The sequence below is a fragment of the Anolis sagrei genome, chromosome 8 (assembly GCF_037176765.1).
Source record: "Anolis sagrei isolate rAnoSag1 chromosome 8, rAnoSag1.mat, whole genome shotgun sequence".
Taxonomy (NCBI): domain Eukaryota; kingdom Metazoa; phylum Chordata; class Lepidosauria; order Squamata; family Dactyloidae; genus Anolis; species Anolis sagrei.
In genome coordinates, this window is record NC_090028.1 from 17,501 (window position 1) to 27,815 (window position 10,315).

The window sequence follows — 10,315 nt, forward strand, 5'->3', positions numbered from 1 at the left end:
GCCTCAAGAGGCAGGGCCCCACCCTCCCCACTTGGTCAGCCAATGAGGGCCCTCCCTCGCTCCCTCCCTCCCTCCCTCCCTCGGGGTGTGTGTCCAGACCCAGGCCCCGCCCCCCTCCCTCCCTCTCCCTGGGAGGAGTCCCAAAGGGAGGAGCCCCGCCCCCGGAAGGAAGCGAGCCCCTCTCTGTCTCTCTGGGAGGGAGGAAGGGAGGGAGGGGCCTCTGTCGGGAGGGGTCTGGAGAAATTACACTGTTTAGCGGGCATTGCACCACCTGACATCCGCCGGGAAGTAGCAGCCAATAATGAAAGGACCAAGGCAGAGACATCTCCAGCCCATCCCCTGTTTGGGTATCAGCCAGCACGACAACGACTTAAATCCAGACATAGTTTTCTAAGATCTACAGAGACACTCGCTGGAACACCCCAGCAAGTGAGAGTCCAAAAGTGGCAGGGTCTAACCCAGAACCTGATACGCAATGAGAGACTCCCCCCTGGGCACACAGAAGAAGACTGGGCGACTTGGAAGGCGCTGAACAGACTGCGCTCGGGCCCCACGAGATGCAGAGCCAACCTCCAGAAATGGGGATTCCACAAAGGGGAATAATCCACGGCATGCGAGTGGGGAGAAGAGCCAAGCCCTGACCCCCTGCTGCCATGCCCCCTGAGCCCTTCTTCCACATGATGCCCCAGGGGGGAGGACCTCCTTGCGGCGGCAACACCGGAGGCAGCACCCCAAGGGGCTCAAAGGACTGACTGCTCAAAGGACATTCAATCCACTACCAAGCTTGCAAACTTTTGTTTTTTTTATTGTTTTGTTAAAAATGTAATACAACTGCCTGGTGTCTCCTGACACGATAAATAAATCGGGCGCCACTCCTGTCTGTCACGGCCCTGTTCCGAAAGAAGGGGCGCCGCGGCTTTTTTTCGGGGCTGCAAGAAAAGCAAACGGAGCCAAAGGAAGGCCTGCGCGCGCCTGCGCAGAAACGTGTGTCAATGGGAGGGAGGGAGGAAGGGGCCGCTTCCCTTTAAATATGCAAATAAACTCTACAGGAGGCGGAGTTAAGAGAGTCAGCTAACCTACCTGTTTCCCGGGCAGCCAATCAGGAGCGCGGATGCTCCGTGAGGGCGGGAGGGAGGCGATGGCGTCATTGCAGGCCCCGCCCCCTCTGCGGCTGCCTCTATTTCCGGAAGGAAGGGAGAGAGATCGAGGAAGGAAGGAAGGAAGGAAGGAAGGAAGGAAGGAAGGAAGGAAGGAAGGAAGGAAGGAAGGAAGGAAGGAAGGAAGGAAGGAAGGAAGGAAGGAAGGAAGGAAGGAAGGAAGGAAGGAAGGAAGGAGAAAAAGGCCTTGGATCTCTTCCTCGCCAGGTTTGGTTTCTCAGCGCTTCCTCCCTCCCTCCCTTCCTCCTTCTTTTCCCTTCTTTCCCTTCACCTTCCTCTCTTTCTTCTTTTACTCCTCTCTTACAACCACTTCCTTCCTCCCTCCCTCCCTTCCCTCCCCCTCTCTCCTCTTCCTTCCTTCCTTCCTTCCTTCCTTCCTTCCTTCCTTCTCTGATCTTCTCTACTTTCTTCTTTTCCTTCTTTCTTTTCAGCTTCCTCTCTTTCTTCTTTTATTCCTCTCTTACAACCTTTTCCTCCCTCCCTTCCCTCCCCCTCTCTCCTCTTCCTTCCTTCCTTCCCTCCCCTCTCTCCTCTTCCTTCCTTCCTTCCCTCCCAATCTCCTCCCTCCCTCCCTCCCTTCCCTCCCCCTCTCTCCTCTTCCTTCCTTCCTTCCTTCCTTCCTTCCTTCCTTCCCTCCCCCCCTCTCCTCTTCTCCTCCCTCCCTCCCTCCCTTCCCTCCCCCCCTCTCCTCTTCCTCCCTCCCTCCCTCCCTTCCCTCCCCCTCTCTCCTCTTCCTTCCTTCCTTCCTTCCTTCCTTCCTTCCCTCCCCCCCCTCTCCTCTTCCTCCCTCCCTCCCTCCCTTCCCTCCCCCTCTCTCCTCTTCCTTCCTTCCTTCTCTGATCTTCTCTACTTCCTTCTTTTCCTTCAAAAACTTTTCTTCCTTTTTGGTGATTTCTTGTTTTTTGTTTGGTGTGTGTGTGTGTCTTATTTCTTCTTTTACGACAACTTGAATATATGAAATAAAAGAATACACATTATATCTAAAATGAAGAAGAAGAACTTTATTTTTCTCCCCCGCCTCCATTTTCCTCTCCAAGGGGACTCGGGGCGGCTGTCAAGGGGCCAAGCCCAGGCAACACACACATTAAAAACAAAAACAATAGCAAATTACAAATTAAAATAGCACAAACAGCATAAGTATCAAGCCACAGCAAACCAGTTTTGGAGGGGGAAGGAGGCCAACATTTTATTATTATTATTATTATTATTTATCGTGTCATCAGCAACCATACCATTGTATTACATTTCTAACAGAACAAAACAAACACACAGATTAAAAAAAAAACCCCCCACAGATTTTGCAAGCTTGGTAGTTGGTTAAATGTCCTTTGACCAGTATCTGGCCCCTGGGAGTGCCTCTGGTGTTGCTGCAAGAAGGTCCTCCATGGTGCATGTGGCAGGGCTCAGGTTGCATTGCAGCAGGGGGTCAGTGGTTGGCTCTTCTCCACACTCACATGTTGTAGACTCCACTTTGTGGCCCCATTTCTGAAGGTTGGCTCTGCATCTCGTGGGGCCAGAGCGCAGTCTGTTCAGCGCCTTCCAAGTTGCCCCGTCTTCTGTGTGCCCAGGGGGGAGTCCCTCATTTGGTATCACTTCTGGGTTTGAGCCTGCCACTTTTGGACTCTCGCTTGCTGAGGTGTTCCAGCGAGTGTCTCTGTAGATCTAAGAAAACTATGTCTTGATTGAAGTCATTAACGTGCTGGCTGAGACCCAAACAAGGGATGAGCTGGAGATGTCTCTGCCTCCTTGGTCCTTTCACTATTGGCTGCTCCTTCCCGGCGGATGTCAGGTGGTGCAATACCGGCTAAGCAGTGTAATTCCTGCAGTGGTGTAGGGCGCAGACACCCCATGATAATGCGGCATGTCTCATTAAGAGCCACATCCACTGTTTTAGCGTGGTGAGATGTGTTCCACACTGGGCATGCATACTCAGCAGCAGAGTAGCACAGCGCAAGGGCAGATGTCTTCACTGTATCTGGTTGTGATCCCCAGGTTGTGCCAGTCAGCTTTCGTATGATGTTGTTTCTAGCGCCCACTTTTTGTTTGATGTTCAGGCAGTGCTTCTTGTATGTTAGGGCACGGTCCAAAGTGACTCCCAATATAAGGCCAACATAAGAAATGATTAAAGGGCAAATAATTTGATAAGGTGGATAGGAACATAAATGGCACAGGAGATATTGTGAAAACAGAGTAATTAAAACAGGATCAGGATCATCTCAGATAAACTTACATATATGAATAATGATGTGATATAGTAATTCAGATTAAATGATGAAAACAGATCACGGTACAATCGTTTGCCATAGGGGTCATCAGTCGAAGGCACAACAAAACACCCACGTCTTTAATTCCTTACGGAATGTGGCTAGGGAGGGTCCCAGCCTAATCTCCCTGGGGAGGGAGTTCCAGAGACGGGGGGCCACCACCGAGAATGCCCTCTCTCTCGTCCCCACCAGTCGCACCTGAGACGGGGGCGGGAGCGAGAGAAGAGCATCCCCGGAAGATCTTAAGGACCGTGTGGGTTCAAAGGGAAGGAGGCGGCCACACAGGTAGGTGGGTCCTGAACCGTTTAGAGCAGAGGTCCTCAAACTTTGTAAACAGAGGGCCAGGTCACAGTCCCTCAAACTGCTGGAGGGCCGGATTATAATTTGGGGAAAAATGAATTCCCATGCACACTGCACATATCTTATTTGTAGCGCAGAAAAACAACTTAAAAACAATACAATAATTAAAATGAAGAACAATTTTAACAAATATAAACTTATTAATATTTCAATGGAAAGTCTGGGCCTGCTTTTGGCTGATGAGATTGGATTGTTGTTGTGTGCTTTCAGACTTAGGTTGACCCTGAACGAGGGCCGAGTAAATGACCTTGGAGGGCTGTATCTGGCCCTCGGGCCTTAGTTTGAGGACCCCTGGTTTAGAGCTTTATAGGTAATGACCTGCACCTTGAATTGGGACCAGAAACTTGTCAGCAGCCAGTGGAGCTGTTTAAGCAGGAGGGTTTATTTATTTATTTATTTATTTATTTATTTGGGGTGCTTCTACCCCGCCCTTCTCAACCCCCTAGGGGGGACTCAGGGCGGCTTAGGGTTGACCGCTCCCTGTAACTTGCTTCAGTTAGCAATCTGGCAGCTGACCTTTGCACTAGCTGTAGTTTCCGAACCATCTTCAAGGGCAGCCCTATGTAGAGGTAACTAAGGCGTGGACCACCATGGTCAAGTCAGACTTCTCAAGGTACGGTCGCAGCTGACACACAAGTTTTAACTCCCGGCCACGGCTGACACCTGAACATCAAGCATCAGCGCTGAGTCCAGGAGGACCCCCAGACTGCGGACCTGTATCTTCAAGGGGAGTGTAGCCCCGTCAAACACGAGTTGCCATCCTATACCTCGTTCAGCCGAGCGACTGACCTGGAGGACCTCTGTCTTCTTAATGCTCTTATTAATGCTGTTTGTGTGAATATTTGATTATCCGGGCAGAGGCCACCAGGGGGCGCTAGAGAGAGAGAGGGGGGGGGAGGAGGATGGGCCACTTTGTGGGGCGAAGGAGGACAACCACTTCCTCCTGTTTTCCTGTTATTCTGCCTCCCCACCAATGTCCTCCTGTGGAAACAACCCTTGTGTAGGATATGAGAAGTGGGGAGGGGGAATCACAGCTTGGGGGTGACCCTGGACTCATCGCTGAGCCTGGAACCCCAGGTCTTGGTGGTGGCCAGGGGGCTTTTGCCCAATTAAAACTTGTGCGCCAGCTGCGCCCGTACCTTGGGAAGTCAGACTTGGCCACGGTGGCCCATGCTCTCGTTACATCCAGGATAGACTACTGCAACCCACTCTATGTGGGGTTGCCTCTGAAGACTGCTTGGAAGCTTCAAATAGTCCAACGAGAGGCAGCCAGGTTAATAACTGGGGCGGCATACAGGGAGCACACAATTCCCATGTTACGCCCAATCCGCTGGCTGCCAGTTTGCTACCAGGCACAATTCAAAGTGCTGGCTTTGGCTTATAAAGCCCTAAATGGCCCCAGCCCAGTTTACCTGTCCGAACACATCTCCCCCTACGAACCATTGTGGAAATTAAGATCCTCCTGGGAGGCCCTGCTCTCCGTCCTGCCACTGTCACAGGAGGAGGAATTGGCAGGGACAAGAATATTGGGAATATTCTCGTCTCCGCCAATGTGAATATTTTAATGGTTTTTGTGAATATTTCTGCAAATATTTATCTAGATATTTTAATGAATATTTATTTATGTGAATATTTTTCTGATTATTTTAGTGAATATTTTGTGAACATTTTACTATTTTGTGAATATATTAATTATTTCTTGTGAATATTTTTATGACTTTCTATGAATATTTTTATGAATATTTCTGTGAATATTTTTCTGGCAGCTCCTTTCACTCTCCCTTTTTTAATTGACCTTCTCAAACCCTTTCAGCCGACATAACATGATCTATCTTAAAGCTTGCTTTTTTCTCCAACCTGGCAAGCTTGAACCACATGGAGTATACTGTGTCAGCCAGAGAAGCCCTTCTTGTGATATATTTGTTAGGTTTAGACAGAAGTTTCCCCAGATTTAGTAGAATAAATCATGGACTCTGGAAGATGTGTGGTTACAAACAGGTTCAGTTTACTTAGAGCAATTCAAAACACATCCATTCCAGTAAGCGACAAGACGTAGAAGAACACAGTAGGCAGAACAAAGGAAGCGAAAGTCAAAACAATCCTTGCACAACCCAGTAGCACAAGGGCAGTAGAGAGTACTACTCAATCACAGCCTCAAACATAAACAATACAACACAGCATTACATGGGTCATAAATAATTTTAATTTTTTTAAAAAAAATATGTTCACTGAAATATTTGAAAAATATTCATTAAAATGTTTGCAGAAATATTCGCAAAATATATTCATTGCAATAGTCACTAAAATATTAGCATAAATATTCATAAAATATTCACAAAATATATTCATTAAAATATTCACAAACAATTTGGGATGCTCAGGAATCAGATCTGGGACCAACTGTGGGATGGGAGGCAATCCTGTGTCCCTCGTGACTTAGCACATCCTGGTAATTCAGGGAAACCCATTATCCCCATTATCCAGTGAACGATACCCTTTAATATTGGGAAGAACTATTCCTTTCGGACTTCCTGCCTTCCGTTCCTGTGGCCACATTTCTGTTTGACCCAATGAAATCAATGTGATGCTTTGATATTGGAAGAAAGGTGTTTTCCTTTCTTTCTTCCTTCTGTCATTCATTCATTCATTCTTTTCTTCCTCCCTCCCGCCCTTCTTTTCTCCTTTCTTTCTGGATTCATTTCCTTTTTTAGAAGTCAGTGATTGCCTTTGCCGGTATCTATATGTGCGTGAGTCCCTGATGTCTGTATTTCTTGGCATATGAAAGAAAAGGGGGGAAACCGAGGAGGTAAAGAAGGTTCCTGCTTTCATTCTTGATGTTTTGCTTCTTTCTTGACCAGGGAAAGGAGGATTCCGTGGAGCCACCTCTTGGATGCAGTCATGAAATCAGTAGTATAAAAAGAAGAAATCATCTCCAGATGACGGTGTGGCTGAATTCTTGACCTCACTTACAGATAACAAAGGAAAAAAGAAGATTTGAGTATCTGTATTACAATTAAACCCCGGTATCTCTGTTGACATGGAGGAGAAAGCATCTAAATGCCTGGAATGTGGAAAGCGTTTCACTCAAAGGGAACATCTGCAGCGACATCAAAGAACTCACGCTGGGGAGAAACCTTATCCATGCCTGGAGTGCGGACAGAGCTTCTCTCAGAGTGCAGATCTACATAAACATCAAAGGACTCACACTGGGGAGAAACCTTATCCATGCCTGGAGTGTGGAAGGAGCTTCACTCAAAGTGCAGATCTACATAAACATCAAAGGACTCACACTGGGGAGAAACCTTATCCATGCCTGGAGTGCGGACAGAGCTTCTCTCAGAGTGGAAGCCTGCGTTCACATGAAAGGATTCACACTGGGGAGAAACCCTATGCATGCCTGGGGTGTGGAAAGAGCTTCACCCAGAGTGCACATCTGCATTCACATCAAAGGACTCACACGGGTGAGAAACCCTATACCTGCCAGGAGTGTGGACAGAGCTTCACTGAGAGTAGAAGTCTACGTTCACACCAAAGGACTCACACTGGGGAGAAACCCTATACATGCCTTGAGTGTGGAAAGAGCTTCACCCAGAGTGCAGATCTACACAAACATCAAAGGACTCACACTGGGGAGAAACCTTATACATGCCTGAAGTGTGGACAGAGCTTCACTGAGAATGGAAATCTACTTCGACATCTAAGGACTCATACTGGGGAGAAACCTTATACATGCCTGGAGTGTGGGAAGAGCTTCACTCATAGTTCAGGTCTGCGTTCACATGAAAGGACTCACACTGGGGAGAAACCCTATACATGCCTGCAGTGTGGAAAAAGCTTCACTGAGAGTGGAAGTCTACGTGCACATCAAAGGACTCACACTGGGGAGAAACCCTATACATGCCTTGAGTGTGGGAAGAGCTTCACTGAGAGTGGAAGTCTACGCTCACATCAAAGGATCCACACTGGGGAGAAGCCTTATAAATGCCTGGAGTGTGGGAAAAGCTTCGCTCTTAGTTCAAGTCTGCGCTCACATCAAAGGACTCACACTGGGGAGAAACCCTATACTTGCCTGGAGTGTGGACAGAGCTTCACTCATTGTTCAAGTTTGCACTCACATCAAAGGACTCACACTGGGGAGAAATCCTATACATGCCTGGAGTGTGGGCAGAGCTTCACTCATAGTTCAAGCTTACGTTCACATCGAAGGACTCACACTGGGGAGAAACCTTATACCTGCCTGGAGTGTGGGCAGAGCTTTGCTCAGAGTGGAGATCTACATAGACATCAGAGGACTCACACTGGAGAGAAACCCTATACCTGCCTGGAGTGTGGAAAGAGCTTCTCTCATCGTTCAAATTTACATTCTCATCAAAGGACTCACACTGAAGAGAAACTCTATAAATGCTTGATGTGTGGAAAGAGCTTTTCTGAGATATCAAGTCTACATAGACATGGGATTCATGAAGACTGCCCTGAAGCTTCAACTGGTCCAACGGACAGCAGCCAGATTGCTAACTGGAGCAGGTCTCAGGGAGCATACAACTCCCTTGTTATGCCAGCTCCACTGGCTGCCAGCTTGCTACCGGGCACAATTCAAAATGCTGGCTTTAGCCTATAAAGCCCTAAACTGTTCTGGCCCAACTTACCTGTCTGAACGAATTTCCCCTTATGAAGCTGTGAGGACTTTAAGATCATCTGGAGAGGCCCTGCTCTCGGTCCCGCCATCATCACAAGCACGGTTGGCGGGAACGGGAGACAGGGCCTTCTCAGTGGTGGCCCCTCGGCTATGGAATGCCCTTCCTAGGGACATTAGGTCGGCTTCTTTGCTCCTATCATTCCAAAAGCATCTCAAAACATGGGTTTTTGAGCGGGCATTTGAAAATATGGAGTAACGGATGTTAGGGTCCCCCCAGTAAAGGAGACCCCTAGGACCGCACCAAAGAGGGTCCCTGAACTTTGGCGAGAACAGAGAAACGAATTCCAACGACGAAAAATATTAAAAATAATAAAGTCTCACCAAAGTGGAAGAAGGTGGCAACCGAGGCTCTTTATTAGCGATTCAGCTGAGATCGGATGCAATTGTGGGAATATTTCCACCACAAGCATGCCGGTACAGAGTTTTGCAAGTATTTTATAGACAAAATACAGACAGAGATTTCAAATTTCCCGCCCGCCCTTCCCCGCCCAGCTCGTCGGTAATTGGTTGACTGCTCGAACAGCTGGGAGGAGGCTTGGCAGCCCGCCTCGTTCTGGGCTAATCAGCAGGCTTCCCCGCCTCTGGGGAGCCAATCAGGGCGCTCCTCTCGCTTCCAAGGATTGACGAATCAGGGAAGAGGAGGCGGGATGAGCGCGGACAATGGAAGGCAGTGGGATTATGACGTTACCGGCCAGCTGGGGCATTGAGGCATTGTTTGGCCGGAAAAACTTGATTAATTTAAGAAAGGTTTTCCTGTCCCAGATCTGATAAGGTGTGTCTCTTGATGGGTTCTTTAGAAAAAAAATAAACAGAGCCGGGCGAGGAGACCCCTGGGGTCCATCTCACCCCTTTGTGATTAAATCAAGATGCCTAGAGAAATTCCCTGTTTATCAGACCAACTCAGAAAATAAACAAAGAATTTCCAGTTGCTATTGTCCATGCAAATGTTTTGTGATAAGGTTGGTTTCGAGTGGGACAATAGCCCTCCCTCAGGCACTGAATACTTCCTGGTCGCATTTCTTGGGCAAGGGGCGAGGGGTGAAACAGAAGGGCAAATAATATTTCACAGAAAGATAAACATATACAATTAAATCATAAGCATTACATAGTACAAAAGATTCCGTCCCCATCCCATGTCCCAAGTATATTTAATAAAAGAATTGATTTTTTATTTGAAGACTTTGAGTTCAATGTTTCTGGAGAAAGTTCATGAGAAATAGATGCTTCCTGAAGTCCAAGGCAGGCAACGGAAAAGTTTCTGATCTGGCAAAGGTTACAGAGGGGGCTCTGGCCGAGCTGCCATGAATCCACGGCTTGGTCCTTGGGAAACTGCAATTCCTTCCCAAGGGCCGGGGCTCCCTGGCCGGGCTCCTCTCCGAGGTCCCATGGGGGGGGGGGGGAGCCGCATCAAGTCCCTGGGTCCGGAGCTAGGCAGGGGCGAGCGCCAGTGAGAAGCAGTCGAGTTGTTTGCATGGAACCGCCGATTTTGGCAATCAGCTGTTTTCTGTCAAATTATATTCTCAAAAATAGAGGGGCTATTTCCCGAGCATAGGGATCCAAAATGAGAAAAGCAAGATAGCAGTTTAGAATTTAATACAGAAAAATATGGCATTAAAATGGAGCCGAACCACCATTTTATGATTTTCGCGGATACGGGAATCCGAAAGGGGGGATTCCCGTATCCGCGGTTTCAATTGACACAGATCCGGCGTCCCTGGGACACCAGGAAGGCATCCCAGGCAGGCTCACGGTTCCCCGGAGCCTAGAAAAAGGTTTATTTCATGTTCTTGATAGTTCAGGCAAGGGAAAGACACAAAGTAGCAAGCAGAAAAGTTAAA

At 48.2% G+C, this 10,315-nt stretch overlaps 1 pseudogene; it reads left to right on the forward strand.

Moving 5' to 3' along the window:
- Positions 1 to 1,078: 1,078 nt before the first annotated feature.
- Positions 1,079 to 9,654, forward strand: LOC132783333 (zinc finger protein 135 pseudogene; annotated as a pseudogene).
- Positions 9,655 to 10,315: the final 661 nt, after the last annotated feature.